The 11,904-nt window shown below is 44.5% G+C and overlaps 2 protein-coding genes across 6 annotated transcripts in view; one reads left to right on the forward strand and one right to left on the reverse strand.

The window, feature by feature from the left end:
• The window catches only part of LOC122689685 (probable ATP-dependent RNA helicase DDX4), a 727,334-nt gene that overhangs the window by 332,225 nt on the left and 383,205 nt on the right, over positions 1–11,904 (reverse strand). The gene's annotated exons all lie outside the window — the stretch shown is intronic.
• LOC122689687 (probable ATP-dependent RNA helicase DDX4) overlaps positions 1–11,904 on the forward strand; it is a 437,080-nt gene that overhangs the window by 221,319 nt on the left and 203,857 nt on the right. The gene's annotated exons all lie outside the window — the stretch shown is intronic.

Genomic DNA, 11,904 nt, shown 5'->3' on the forward strand with positions numbered 1-11,904 from the left:
TCTCCAACTGTATTATTTGAAATCTCTTTAGGAAATGACAATCTCCACACCAAGCAGGCCTTGACTAGTGCACCCAGGAATGGGGGACAGATTGGGCTGGAAGAGGTTTGAAGAGTCACCTGGTCTGCACCTCTCCCCGTGGGGGGTTTCCCACCTCCAGCCTCTGTCTTTAGAGTTGCCTTACCTTTAGACCACAGCATCTTCAGACCAGCTGAAAAGAGGGGTGGGGATTGCTTGCTGGGACAGAGGATACTGGGAAAAGAAGGGAGGAGACACAGCCCCTAGGCAGTTTGTTCTGGCCCTTTGCACTCTCATTTACAGCCATGGAAGGCAACTTTCATGAAGGTTCTCATTCCCCAAAAGACACGTGTACCCCAATGTTCACCACAGCACTGTCTACAATAGCTAGGACATGGAAGCAACCTAGATGTTCATTGGCAGATGAATGGATAAGAAAGCTGTGGTACATATACACAATGGAATATTACTCAGCTATTAAAAGGAATGCATTTGAATCAGTTCTAATGAGGTGGATGAAACTGGAGCCTATTATACAGAGTGAAGTAAGTCAGAAAGAAAAAAACAATACAGCATATTAATGCATATATAGGGAATTTAGAAAGATGGTAATGATGACCCTATATGTGAGACAGCAAAAGAGACACAGATGTAAAGAACAGACTTTTGGACTTAATGGGAGAAGGTGAGGGTGGGATGATTTGAGAGAATAGCATTAAAACATGTATAGTACCATATGTGAAATAGATTGCCAGTCCAGGTTTGATGCATGAGACAGGGCACTCAGGGCCAGTGCACTGGAATGACACTGAGGGATGGGATGGGGAGGGAGGTGGGAGGGAGGGTCAGGATGGGGAACACATGTACACCCATGGCTGATTCATGTATGGCACAAACCACTACAATATTGTAAATTAATTAGCCTCCAATTAAATAAATAAATAAACTAACCCAACATTTAAGGAATATAAGCACTCTTTAAGAAAATCACACTGAATGAACTATACTGAAGAAGGCCAAATTAAAGAACCATACAGAATAAGCCTCCAACTAATAAAAATAAATGAAAAAAAAAGTGTACGTACAAAAAAAAAAGAATAAGAATTTAAAGTATGTTTATTATACATCCTCAGTGTGATAAGAATTTTTGAAACATGAAACCTGAGTAAGTTGTTATAGTAAAAGAATCAAGTACAAATATTGAGCATGAGAAAGAAAAATTGCCCCAAATCTGGTCAAAGAACTTTTTTGTGTCATGTAATTAAAATTTCATATCAAACAAGGAAAAAGAAAGAGTCAGATTTGACTGAGAAACTGACACCTTCACTTTCACAATTATAGAATATATAACTAATATGGATCTATTGTACAGCACACAGAACTCTACTCAATACTCTGTAATATTCTCTGTATGGGAAAATAACCTAAAAAAGAGGATATGTGCATATGTATAACTGATTCACATTGTTGTACATCTGAAACTAACACAACATTGTAAATCAATTGTACTCTAATAAAAATTTTTTAAAAAATGCACCTGAATAAAAGGAAAAGAAAATCAAGAAGTGTTGTCTCCTTGTGGGCCTTTCTCCCAACACCACAATTCAAATCCAGGCTTCTGGGAACTGAATACTCCCAAGGCCTTAGCGGCTGTAAATGACACCTGCTCTCAAAAATGGGCCTTGAGAAGTATACTCAAGGAAAACGACAAAAGGGACAGGTTGTCGGAAGCCTATTTCAGCCAGGAAAGTTTACTCACCCACATTATAAGAGGAAAAGTGTAGAATCACAGGAAATCATCCCACCCAGCATCCCTTTCCTGACAAATGCAAACGAAAGGTCACAGGAGGAACCACCTGTTCCCAGGCAAGTTGGCCATCATCATTGAGTCTGCACACAGGTATACTTGGGAGGGCGGACAGCAAGGGGAACATTCTAGCCCACTGGCATGGGTGTAACTGGAATCAGCCACAGTGGGGACAGCACAAGAGGACATAACGCCAAAAGGACCAGACTTAGCATATGATGCCACACTCTCCCCACGGGGTGTACACCTGGAGACACCTCCACTGAAAAAGATGTGCATCCCAACAGTCCCTGCCGCACTGTTTAATAGAGGCAAAACATGGAGGCACCCATTATGTCCTGGACGTGACTGCATCCAGGAGATGCGATGCCCAGTTACAAGCGCATGTTTCTCAGCCATAGATCAGAATGAATCTTTGAGCTACAGGGATGGGTCCAACTAAATGAAGGAATGAACACAGTGGGAGACAAAGACCTCACCACAGAACCATTCATAGTTGAACTCGACCACCTGAAATAGATGGACTTATTTAAAAAGGAGGAACAGACAGAGAGTTAGCAAACAGACCTAGTGTTACCAAGGGGACAAAAGAGGGGCCATAAAACAGGAGGATGCACTTACCCTATACACACTCACATATGTAAACTAGGTCACCAAAGAAAACTCACTTACTGTGTATCATAGAGAACTGTGGTCCACGACACTGTAATACCCCATCTGTGCAAGGATCTAGAAAAGACCGGATACACCTCCACCTATACCTGAATCAAGGTGTTGTACAAATGCAACAAACACATCATTGTCCATCAACTATACTCCAACGTGAACAGACATTATTTAACCACTGTACAAAATGACTACTCTAGTCCCCTCAGGACTGGGCAATCAGACTTGGGTCACATCGCTGGAGCCTGAGCAGCCTCGCCTCCCTCGGTTGGACACTCCTGGGGCTGAGGACGATGTGCACCCATGATCCTCTCACCTTAGACCTGTCTGTACCCCCTTCCGGAGCAAAGCACGATCTCCAGACCCAGTTTGTCCCCGCAGGATTCGAATAATCCTAGGGCACCCAGAGAATGGAGGACCTATTGGGATGGAAGAGCTTTGCAAAGTTGACTGGTCTGCACTTCTCCCATTGTGGGGGTTCCCACCTCTGGCCTCGGACCTTAGAGTCGCCTTACCTCTGGATGGCAGCACCTTCGGAGGAGCAAATAGAGGGGTGAGGATTGGTCTCGGAGTGGGGATGAATTGGAGGGGCTGAACGGTAATGAGGATACTACAAAGAAGACACAACCCACTGGCAGTGTGCTCTGCCACTTTTCACTCACATTTACAACCCAGCAAGCCAACTTTCAGGAAGGCTCTCCTTCCCCAAATAGAGGGTGGAAAAGCAGGAAGTGCTGCCACCTTGTGCCCGTTTCTCACAACAACACCAGGCAACCTGGAGCTTCTAGGAACTGAATACTCAGAAGGCTTAAGGGGTTGTAAATGACACCTGTCCTCAAGCATGGCACTTGTGCTGGATACCAACCACAAACTCCAGGAGGGACAGGCTTTCGCGAAGCACTTTTCAACTGGGAAATTTTACTCACTCTAGGTATAAAAGGGAAAATATAAAATCACAGGGAATCAGGGCAACCAGAGCCCAACACTTGTCTCTCCACGAATGCAAAAGAACGTTCCAAGGAGGAATCACCTGCTGCCAGCCAAGGCGGCCTACATCAAACACTCTGCACATATTTCATGTTGGGGAGGAATAAAATAGAGGGACTGCTCCTAGCACACTCTTAGGTGGGAAACTGGAATCAGCCACAGTGGGGAACAGCATGGGGAGACCTAATGCCTGAATAACTTGAGGTAGCCTTTGATGCAGCACCCCTCCCCACTATGTGTATGCTTGAAGACACCTCTGGTACAAAAGGCATGTGAACCCCAATGGTCCCTGCTGCCCTTTTTAAAAGAGGCAAGCTGTGAGTCAACCATAATGTCTCCAACAGATGATTGTATCCAGGAGATGCGATGCCCAGTTACAAGTGGGTGTAGCTCAGACAAGTGGGTGTAGCTCAGCCATAGGTCAGAATGAAATAAAACCATCTGCAGCTACAGGGATGTGTCCTACTAAGTGAAGGAAATCAGACAGAGCAAGACAAAAACTGCAGACCGCACAGTATCATGCAGAGGTGAAATCGACCACCAGAAACAGACAGACTCATTTAAAAAGGAGAAATAGACACAGAGTTAGCAAACAGACTTAGTGTCAACGAGGGGACAAAAGAGTAGGGATAAAACAGGATGCACTTCCCATGCACACACTCACATATGTAAACTTTCTTTAAGGTCCAGCTCTCACACCCATGCATGACTACTGGAAAAACCATAGCTTTGACTAGATGGACCTTTTGGGGCAAAGTAATGTCTTTGCTTTTTATTATGCTGTCTTGGTTGTTCGTAAGTGGCAGGAGGAAACAAACTACAAGTGTCAATTTTTCCCTGCATTGGAGTCTTTTCCAATGAGTCAGTTCTTTGCAACAGGTGGCCAAAGAACTGGAACTTCAGCTTCTGCATCAGTCCTTCCAGTGAGTATTCAGGGTTGATATCCTTTAGGATTGACTGGTTTGATCTCTTTGTGTCCAAGGGATTCTCCAGAGTGTTCTTCAACACCACCGTTCGAAGGCATCAATTCTTCAGTGCTCAGGCATTTTTATTGTACAGATCTCACATCCCTACATGACTACTGGAAAAACCATAGCTTGACTATATGGATCTTTGTCAGCAAAGTAATGTCTCTGCTTTTTAATTCACTATCTAGGTTTGTCATAGTTTTTCATCCAAGAAGCAAGTGCCTTTTAACTTCAAGTGAAAGAGCACAGTGGAAAAGTTGGCTTAAAACTCAACATTCCAAAAAGTAAGATCATGACACATGGTCCCATCACTTCATGGCAAATAGATGGGGAAACAATGGATACAGTGAGATACTTTATTTTTTTGGGCGCCAAAATCACTGCAGATGGTGACTGCAGCCATGAAATGAAAAGATGTTGGCCCCTTGGAAGAAAAGCTATGACCAACCTAGACAGCATATTGAAAAGCAGAGACATTACTTTTCCAACAAAGGTCCGTCTAGTCAAAGCTATGGTTTTTCTCATAGTCATGCATGGATGTGAAAGCTGGACCATAAAGAAAGCTGAGCACCAAAGAACTGATGCTTTTGAACTGTGGTGTTGGAAAAGACTCTTGAGAATCCCTTGGACTGCAAGGAGATCAAACTCATCCATCCTAAAGGAAATCAGTTCTGAATATTCATTGGAAGTACTAATGCTGAAGCTGAAACTCCAATATTTTGGCCACCTGATGTGAAGAACTGACTCCTTGGGAAAGATCCTGATGCTGGGAAAGATTGAAAACAGGAGGAGAAGGGGACAACACAGGGTGAGATGGCTGGACGGCATTACCGACTCAATGGTTGTGAGTTTGAGCAAGATCCAGGAGTTGGTGATGAACAGGGAAGTGTGCTGGTGTGCTGTAGTCCATGGGGTCACAAAGAGTCAAACATGACTGAGCTGAACTGAGCTGATACTTTTCCATCTACATACACAAGCAGAACAAGATACAATTACTTTGATGCCTCCAAGGCCTTCCTTATAGCTCAATCGGTAAAGAATCTGCCTGCAATGCAGGAGACCAGGATTCGATCCCTGGGTTGGGAACATCCTCTGGAGAAGGGAATGGCAATCCACTCCAGTATTCTTGCCTGGAGAATTCCATGGACAAGAAGCCTCATGGGCTATAGTTGGTGGGGTTGCAAAGAGTCGGACACGACTGAGCGACTAACACACACACAGAGAGATAAAAATATAGTTTATTATGTTTGATAGTGTTAATCAGTTCTCTTAAGGCCAGTTCTTGGAAGTATGCTAGGCTTAGACTTGGGGCTGAAAGGGTAACAGGCAGGAGGGCTAAGGGGGTCCCCAAGCAGAGGAAATAGGCAGCAAGTGTCAGAATTTTTCTTTCCCTCTCTTAAGCGGCAGGAGGAAACAAACTACAAGTGTCAGACATTTTTTTCCTTCTCTATACAAAAGTAAAAGGAGGTTTCTTTTATTTTTTATTTTTTTAATTAATTAAATTATTTGTTTTACTTCACAATATTGTATTGGTTTTGCCATACATTGACTTGAATCCTCCAATTCTGCATTTCCATGATGATACTTGTTATCACTTGAACTTAATTTTTCTCACCTTTAGCTAACCAATGTGTTTTTCCTATTGAAATATTTCTCTTAAGCAGTGTTATTGAACTTATTTCATTATTTACTTTAAACTCTGTCTTTCTTCAAGGAGGTTCCACCCAAGACTCAGAGGGGATAATGGCTCAACAAACCAGTATGTTTTATTCATGGAAATGTTCTCTTAAGCTATGGTAATGAAACTATGTATTTGCTTGGAAACCTGCCTTTCTTCAAGATTCATGTCAATTGTTTTATGGCCCAGGATGACTCACCTTGTGCCAATGCCATCTCAAAATGCATGTTGTGGGTGAGGGGCCTGGTGCCACTCTCTCAGTTTTGAGGCATTCCTTTCTCTAATGAGCAGCTTGCTGGTAGAGCTTCCCTGGTGGCTCAGAGGCAAAGCCTCTGCCTGCAATGCAGGAGACCCGGGTTTGATCCCTGGGTCAGGAAGATTCCCTGGAGACGGAAATGCCAACCCACTCCAGTACTCTTGCCTGGAAGATTCTGTGGGCCACAGTCCATGGGGTCACAAAGAGTTGGACGCGACGAAGCAACTTCACTTTCAGTTTTCAATAGGTATATAACTTCTTGCTATAAACTAACAAGGGTGCACTCTTTCAGCCGCCTTCTGATGTCTATGTCAGAAGCTTTCTCCATCTCTTTCATACTTTAATAAAACTTTACTACACAAAAGCTCTGAGCGATCAAGCCTTGGCACTGACCCTGGGTCAAATTCCTCTCCACAGGCCAAGAATCCTGGTGGCGTTCATGGCTCATAGTGACAACCTTTCAGTACTGGCTCAAGATGAAGCATTTTATGGCTTGGCTGCAGTCAGGTCATCAGGCAGTTCGCCTTTTCCCTCTGGGGGCAGTTACAGTATCTGTAAAACTCAGAAATGTGAGACTTCCCTTTTGATCCAGTGGTTAGGAATTTGCCTTCCAATGCAGGGGACATGGGTTTGATCCCTGGTCAGGGAAGTGAGATCCCACAAGCTATAGAGCAGCTAAGCCTGCGTGCCACAACGAGAGATCCCACACCCACAACAAAGATCCCATGTGCCGCAACTGACACTTGATGCACTCAAATATTTTTCAAAAAGAAAAAAAAAAAGAGGAAAAGGGAAAATGGTAGGGAGGGAGAGAGATGAAAAGAAATGGGTCATGAGTTAATAACTGATGAACTTCAGTGATGAGCATGTGAGTTTTATTATACTCTTTTCTTTACTTTTGTGTATGCTTGATCAATTACCACAATCAAAACTTTAAAATATAGACTTAAAATGACAAAAGGATGAGTGAACTATAATGTCATCTAGCACAGTAGGAAGTCAGCAGAGAATGTCTAAAGTTGAGAACTACATTAAAAAGTTAATATAGATATAAGCACAGTATTTACAAAGGTTGAGGCAAACTATAAGACAAACTGAAACTAGAAACATTGAAAATGAGAAAGGGAGGCTGATGGGAAGGACATGGGACCTTTGATTTGTATTATGTGCCTTTTGTTCTCTGACTTTCATTCCGAGTTGAATTGTGTCTGCCCACAACCAGCTGCCCCAATAAAGATTTGTTGAAGTCCTCATCTCTAATACTTCAACATGTGACCTTATCTGGAAATAGGGTCTTTACAGAGGTAATCAAGGTAAAATCAGGTCAGTAAGGTGGGATGTAATCTAATGTGATTCACGTCCTTGTAAAAAGGGGGAAATTTGCACACTGAAAGCAGGCACATATAGAATGAAAATGTCCACATGAAGATGGAGGATTGGAATGATGCATCAACAAGCCAATGAATAACAAAAATTGCCAGTAAACCACCAGCAGCTGGATGGGGTAAGAAAAGATCCTTCTCTTACTGGTTTTAGAAGGTGCAAAGCTCTGCAAATACCTTGATTTCAGACTTCCTGTTTCCAGAATAGTAAGAGAATACATTTTTGTTGTTCTAAGCCAACTAGTTTGTGGTGCTTAGTCACAGCAACCATAGAAAAGGAATACAACTTAAAAACATTTCAAAATGCAATGAGATTGATGAGCTATGCTGAAGGTAAGCTAAAATAGAAAATTGCATGCACCAATTGGCATAATTCTATTGGTTTTGTTATCATTTTGTTGGGAAGTAGCAGCAACAGGACAAAAGTGAGAGCAAATGCAGGGGGCTCATGAGAGAGCAGTTTAGGTGACAGTGGTTAAGAGTGAGGGCATGAGATAACTGATTTTAGTCAGAGTGGGATCCCAAAGTTTAAGATGTTTGAGGTGGAGCAGATCCTGAGAATGAAAAGTCTAGAATGTGGCCGTGCAGGTGGGGAGCTGAGGTGCAGAGAAGAGAGATCGTCAGAGGCAAGGAAGAAGTCAAGGAGCTATGAGTAGCATGGGCTGCCCAGGTAGACACAAAAGTCAGCCAGGATGATGGCAGGACTCACGATGCCAAGGTCACCAGTGAGCCAGGTGCCTGAGTATTCGATGAATGAAGAAGGACCAATAAGTGCTGTGTAACCACAATCTCGGTGGCTGTACCTCATAGTTTCTTTGGGTCAGATGTCTGGGTGCAGCTTAACTGGGTCTTCTGCTCAGGGTTCCACAAAGCTGCAGCTGATGTGCTAGCCAGGGCTATGTTCTCATCTGAGGCCCTGGGTTCTCTTCCAACTTAGTCACATTGTTGACAGAGTTCAGTTTCTTGGGGTATAGGACCGAGGTCCCTGTTTTCTTGCTGGCCATCAGCCAAGGATCACTCTCAGCTCCTAGAGACCCCTTACAGTTCCTTGCCACATGGCCCTCTTACAGGTTCTCTCACATGGTAGTCTACTTCATCAAAGGCCAGCAGAGGGATCTCTCTACCTGCAGAGAAAGCCTGGCCCTTTTTTGTAAGGTTCACCTGATGAGGTCAGAATCACCCAGGGTAATCTCCCGTTTGATTAAGTGAAAGTCATCTGACTAGGGACCTTAATTATATCTGCAAAAATTCCTTCACCTTCCCCACACACTATTGTTGACAAACAAGTAGTTCATTCTGCCCATGCAATGTCAAGGAGAAAGGATTATACATGGACATATATACTGGGGGGTAGAAACCTTGGAGGCCATATAGAATTCAACCTACCGCAAACGAGCCCTATCTCGAACCTCGACTCCACTAGAGAACAGACATTTTAGTTCCACATTTCTCCAGTTACTTCTTACTAATGACTAATTATTGCTATCCAGCATCTTGGGATTTTCTCCTCCTAGCAGACTACCACCTAAATTTTGTGAGGTTTAGTTTCATGGCATCTGGAGAAAAAGAGAATCTGGCCCCTGTCCTTGGCCACTGTACACGCCAGCATCCACTGTATTGTAATGTAGCAGTATATCCCATGTGGCCCTCAAAGACAGCACATCTTCATGCTGGCTTCCAATGAGATGTCATCATCCCAGCCTGGTTCCTAGCTACACCGTCCACAGCAACATCCTTTGGAGGGTGGCTTTTTCTTTCTCTTCCACAAACACAACTTCTTCTTGAGGGCACAGGTAAATTCAGCTGCTTTCCTATGCTACGTTAGTGCCACAGGAAGCACAGGGGGCTGCCTCCGGCAATTCCACAGCAGAGCCGTGCTCATGGGAGGGGAGTTCTAAGACTGAGCACTGCCCAGGGTACAGTCCAGTGAGGGACCACAAGTTCCTCTGACCTGGGATTTCTATCATCCTCCCACCAATGACCCTAACTCCTGGGGTGAGGGCATAACACATGGGTCTGTTGGTCAACATCCCCAAATATCCTGCCACAGCAGAAGGATGAGGATTCAGGGAGAATTCAAGCCTTGTTTCAATGCGATCTGGGATCCTCAGATGGGCACTCCTTCAAGTCACCCTCTGCCCCTTCCATTCACTGCTGTATGCACAGGGCTGGCACAATTTGTTGGATTTCGAGGAATCACTGGGATGAGCAGCACAATCAGAAGTACTTGAGTGAGAAGGCAGAGCAGCCCAGGTTGTGCTCAGCGTGCTGCCAGTGAGGGCTCTCACCCTGCACAGAGCAGCAGGCAGCACCCTTGTCTCTGGGCATGTGAACTGAATCTGAGGAGCCTGATGTGGACTGCAATTGCTACCACAAGTGCTGGGCACCGAGGGCCCCATTCCAGGCAGTGACTGTCTCAGGATATGCTAGATGGGTCTCTCACTGCCTGGGGAGTGGCTGGTGCACGGATCTGGATCTGGGGTGCCAGGAGGTGGATGATACAGCAGGACTATCCTGCTTTCTGCAGCTCCCCAGGTGGCGTTAGTGGTGAAGAACCCACGTGCCAATGAAGGAGATATGAGAGACACAGGTTTGATCCCTGGGTCAGGAAGATACCCCATCATAGGAAATGGCAATCCACTCTAGTATTCTTGCCTGGAGAATCCCATGAACAGAGAAACCTGGTGGGCTACAGTCCATGGGGTCACAAAGTGTCAGACAGGACTATAGCAACTTAGCGCACACACACAGCCTGATTTCTAGCTGGGGACTCCTGGAGGGAGTGAAAATGAATTGAATTACAACCAGAACCTGATACTGCTGAAGTAAAACCCAGTGGAACATGAGGGCGCAGAAGAAGGACTGGGCATCACTGCAGCCTTGACATTTGCTGAGCTTCGGGCTTCCCTGGTGAATTGATGCTTTTGAACTGTGGTGTTGGAGAAGACTCTTGAGAGTCCCTTGGACTGCAAGGAGATCCAACCCATCCATCCTATAGGAATTCAGTCCTAAATATTCATTGGAAGGACTGATGCTGAAGCTGAAACTCCAATACTTTGGCCACCTAATATGAAGAACTGACTCATTGGAAAAGACCCTGATGCTGGGAAAGATTGAAGGCAGGAGGGGAAGGGGACAACAGAGCATGAGATGGTTGAGTGGCATCACCAACTCGATGGACATGAGTTTGGGTAAGCTCTGGGAGTTGGTGATGGACTGGGAGGCCTGGCGTGCTGCAGTCCATGTGGTCGCAGAGTCGGATATGACTGATTGACCTGAACCAAACTGATTCCTGAGTCTGTGCAAATATCCACCTGACACACCAGTCAGAAACAGCCTGACCTTTCTTAAAAAAGTACTATCTCAACAGATACAAAGAAGAGACTAAATATAGGACTGGAGTATGAGATAGATCGAAACATAGTAATAGCAGATACTCTTTAACAATTTAAGTATATATATGGTGGCTCAGTGGGAAAAGAATCTGTCTGCAATGCAGGAGATGCAAGAGACTGGAGTTCAATCCCTGGGTCAAGAAGATCCCCTGGAGAAGGAAATAGCAAACCACTCCAGTATTCCTGCCTAGAGAATCCCATGGACAGAGTAGCTGTTGTGCTACAGTCTGGGCTGCAAAGAGTTGGACACGACTGATGCAATTGAGCAGCAGCAGTGTAGTCCAAAAATTAATATATAGCTAAAAATCCAAATGTACACCCACATATACATGTTTAGTACAGACATTGTGGTTCAGTCATGTCCGAGTCTTTGCAAAACCATGGACTATAGAGTCCATGGAATTCTCCAGACCAGAATACTGGAGTGGGTAGCCTTTCCCTTCTCCAGGAGATCTTTCCAACCCAGGGATCAAACCCAGGTCTCCCGCATTGCAGGTGGGTTCTTCACCAGCTGAGCCACAAGGGAAGCCCAAGAACACTGGTGTTGGTAGCCTATCCCTTCTCCAGCAGATCTTCCCAACCCAGGAATTGAACCAGGTCTCCTGCATTGCAAGCAGATTCTTTACCAACTGAGCTATGAGGGAAACATATAATCTACACACACATATACATACAAATCTGACAGACACCTCATAGACATGTGAAATGTATTCATCAATATGAATGAGAATTAGACAGTGAAAAGGA

The sequence above is a fragment of the Cervus elaphus genome, chromosome X (assembly GCF_910594005.1).
Source record: "Cervus elaphus chromosome X, mCerEla1.1, whole genome shotgun sequence".
In the NCBI taxonomy this organism is placed as follows: domain Eukaryota; kingdom Metazoa; phylum Chordata; class Mammalia; order Artiodactyla; family Cervidae; genus Cervus; species Cervus elaphus.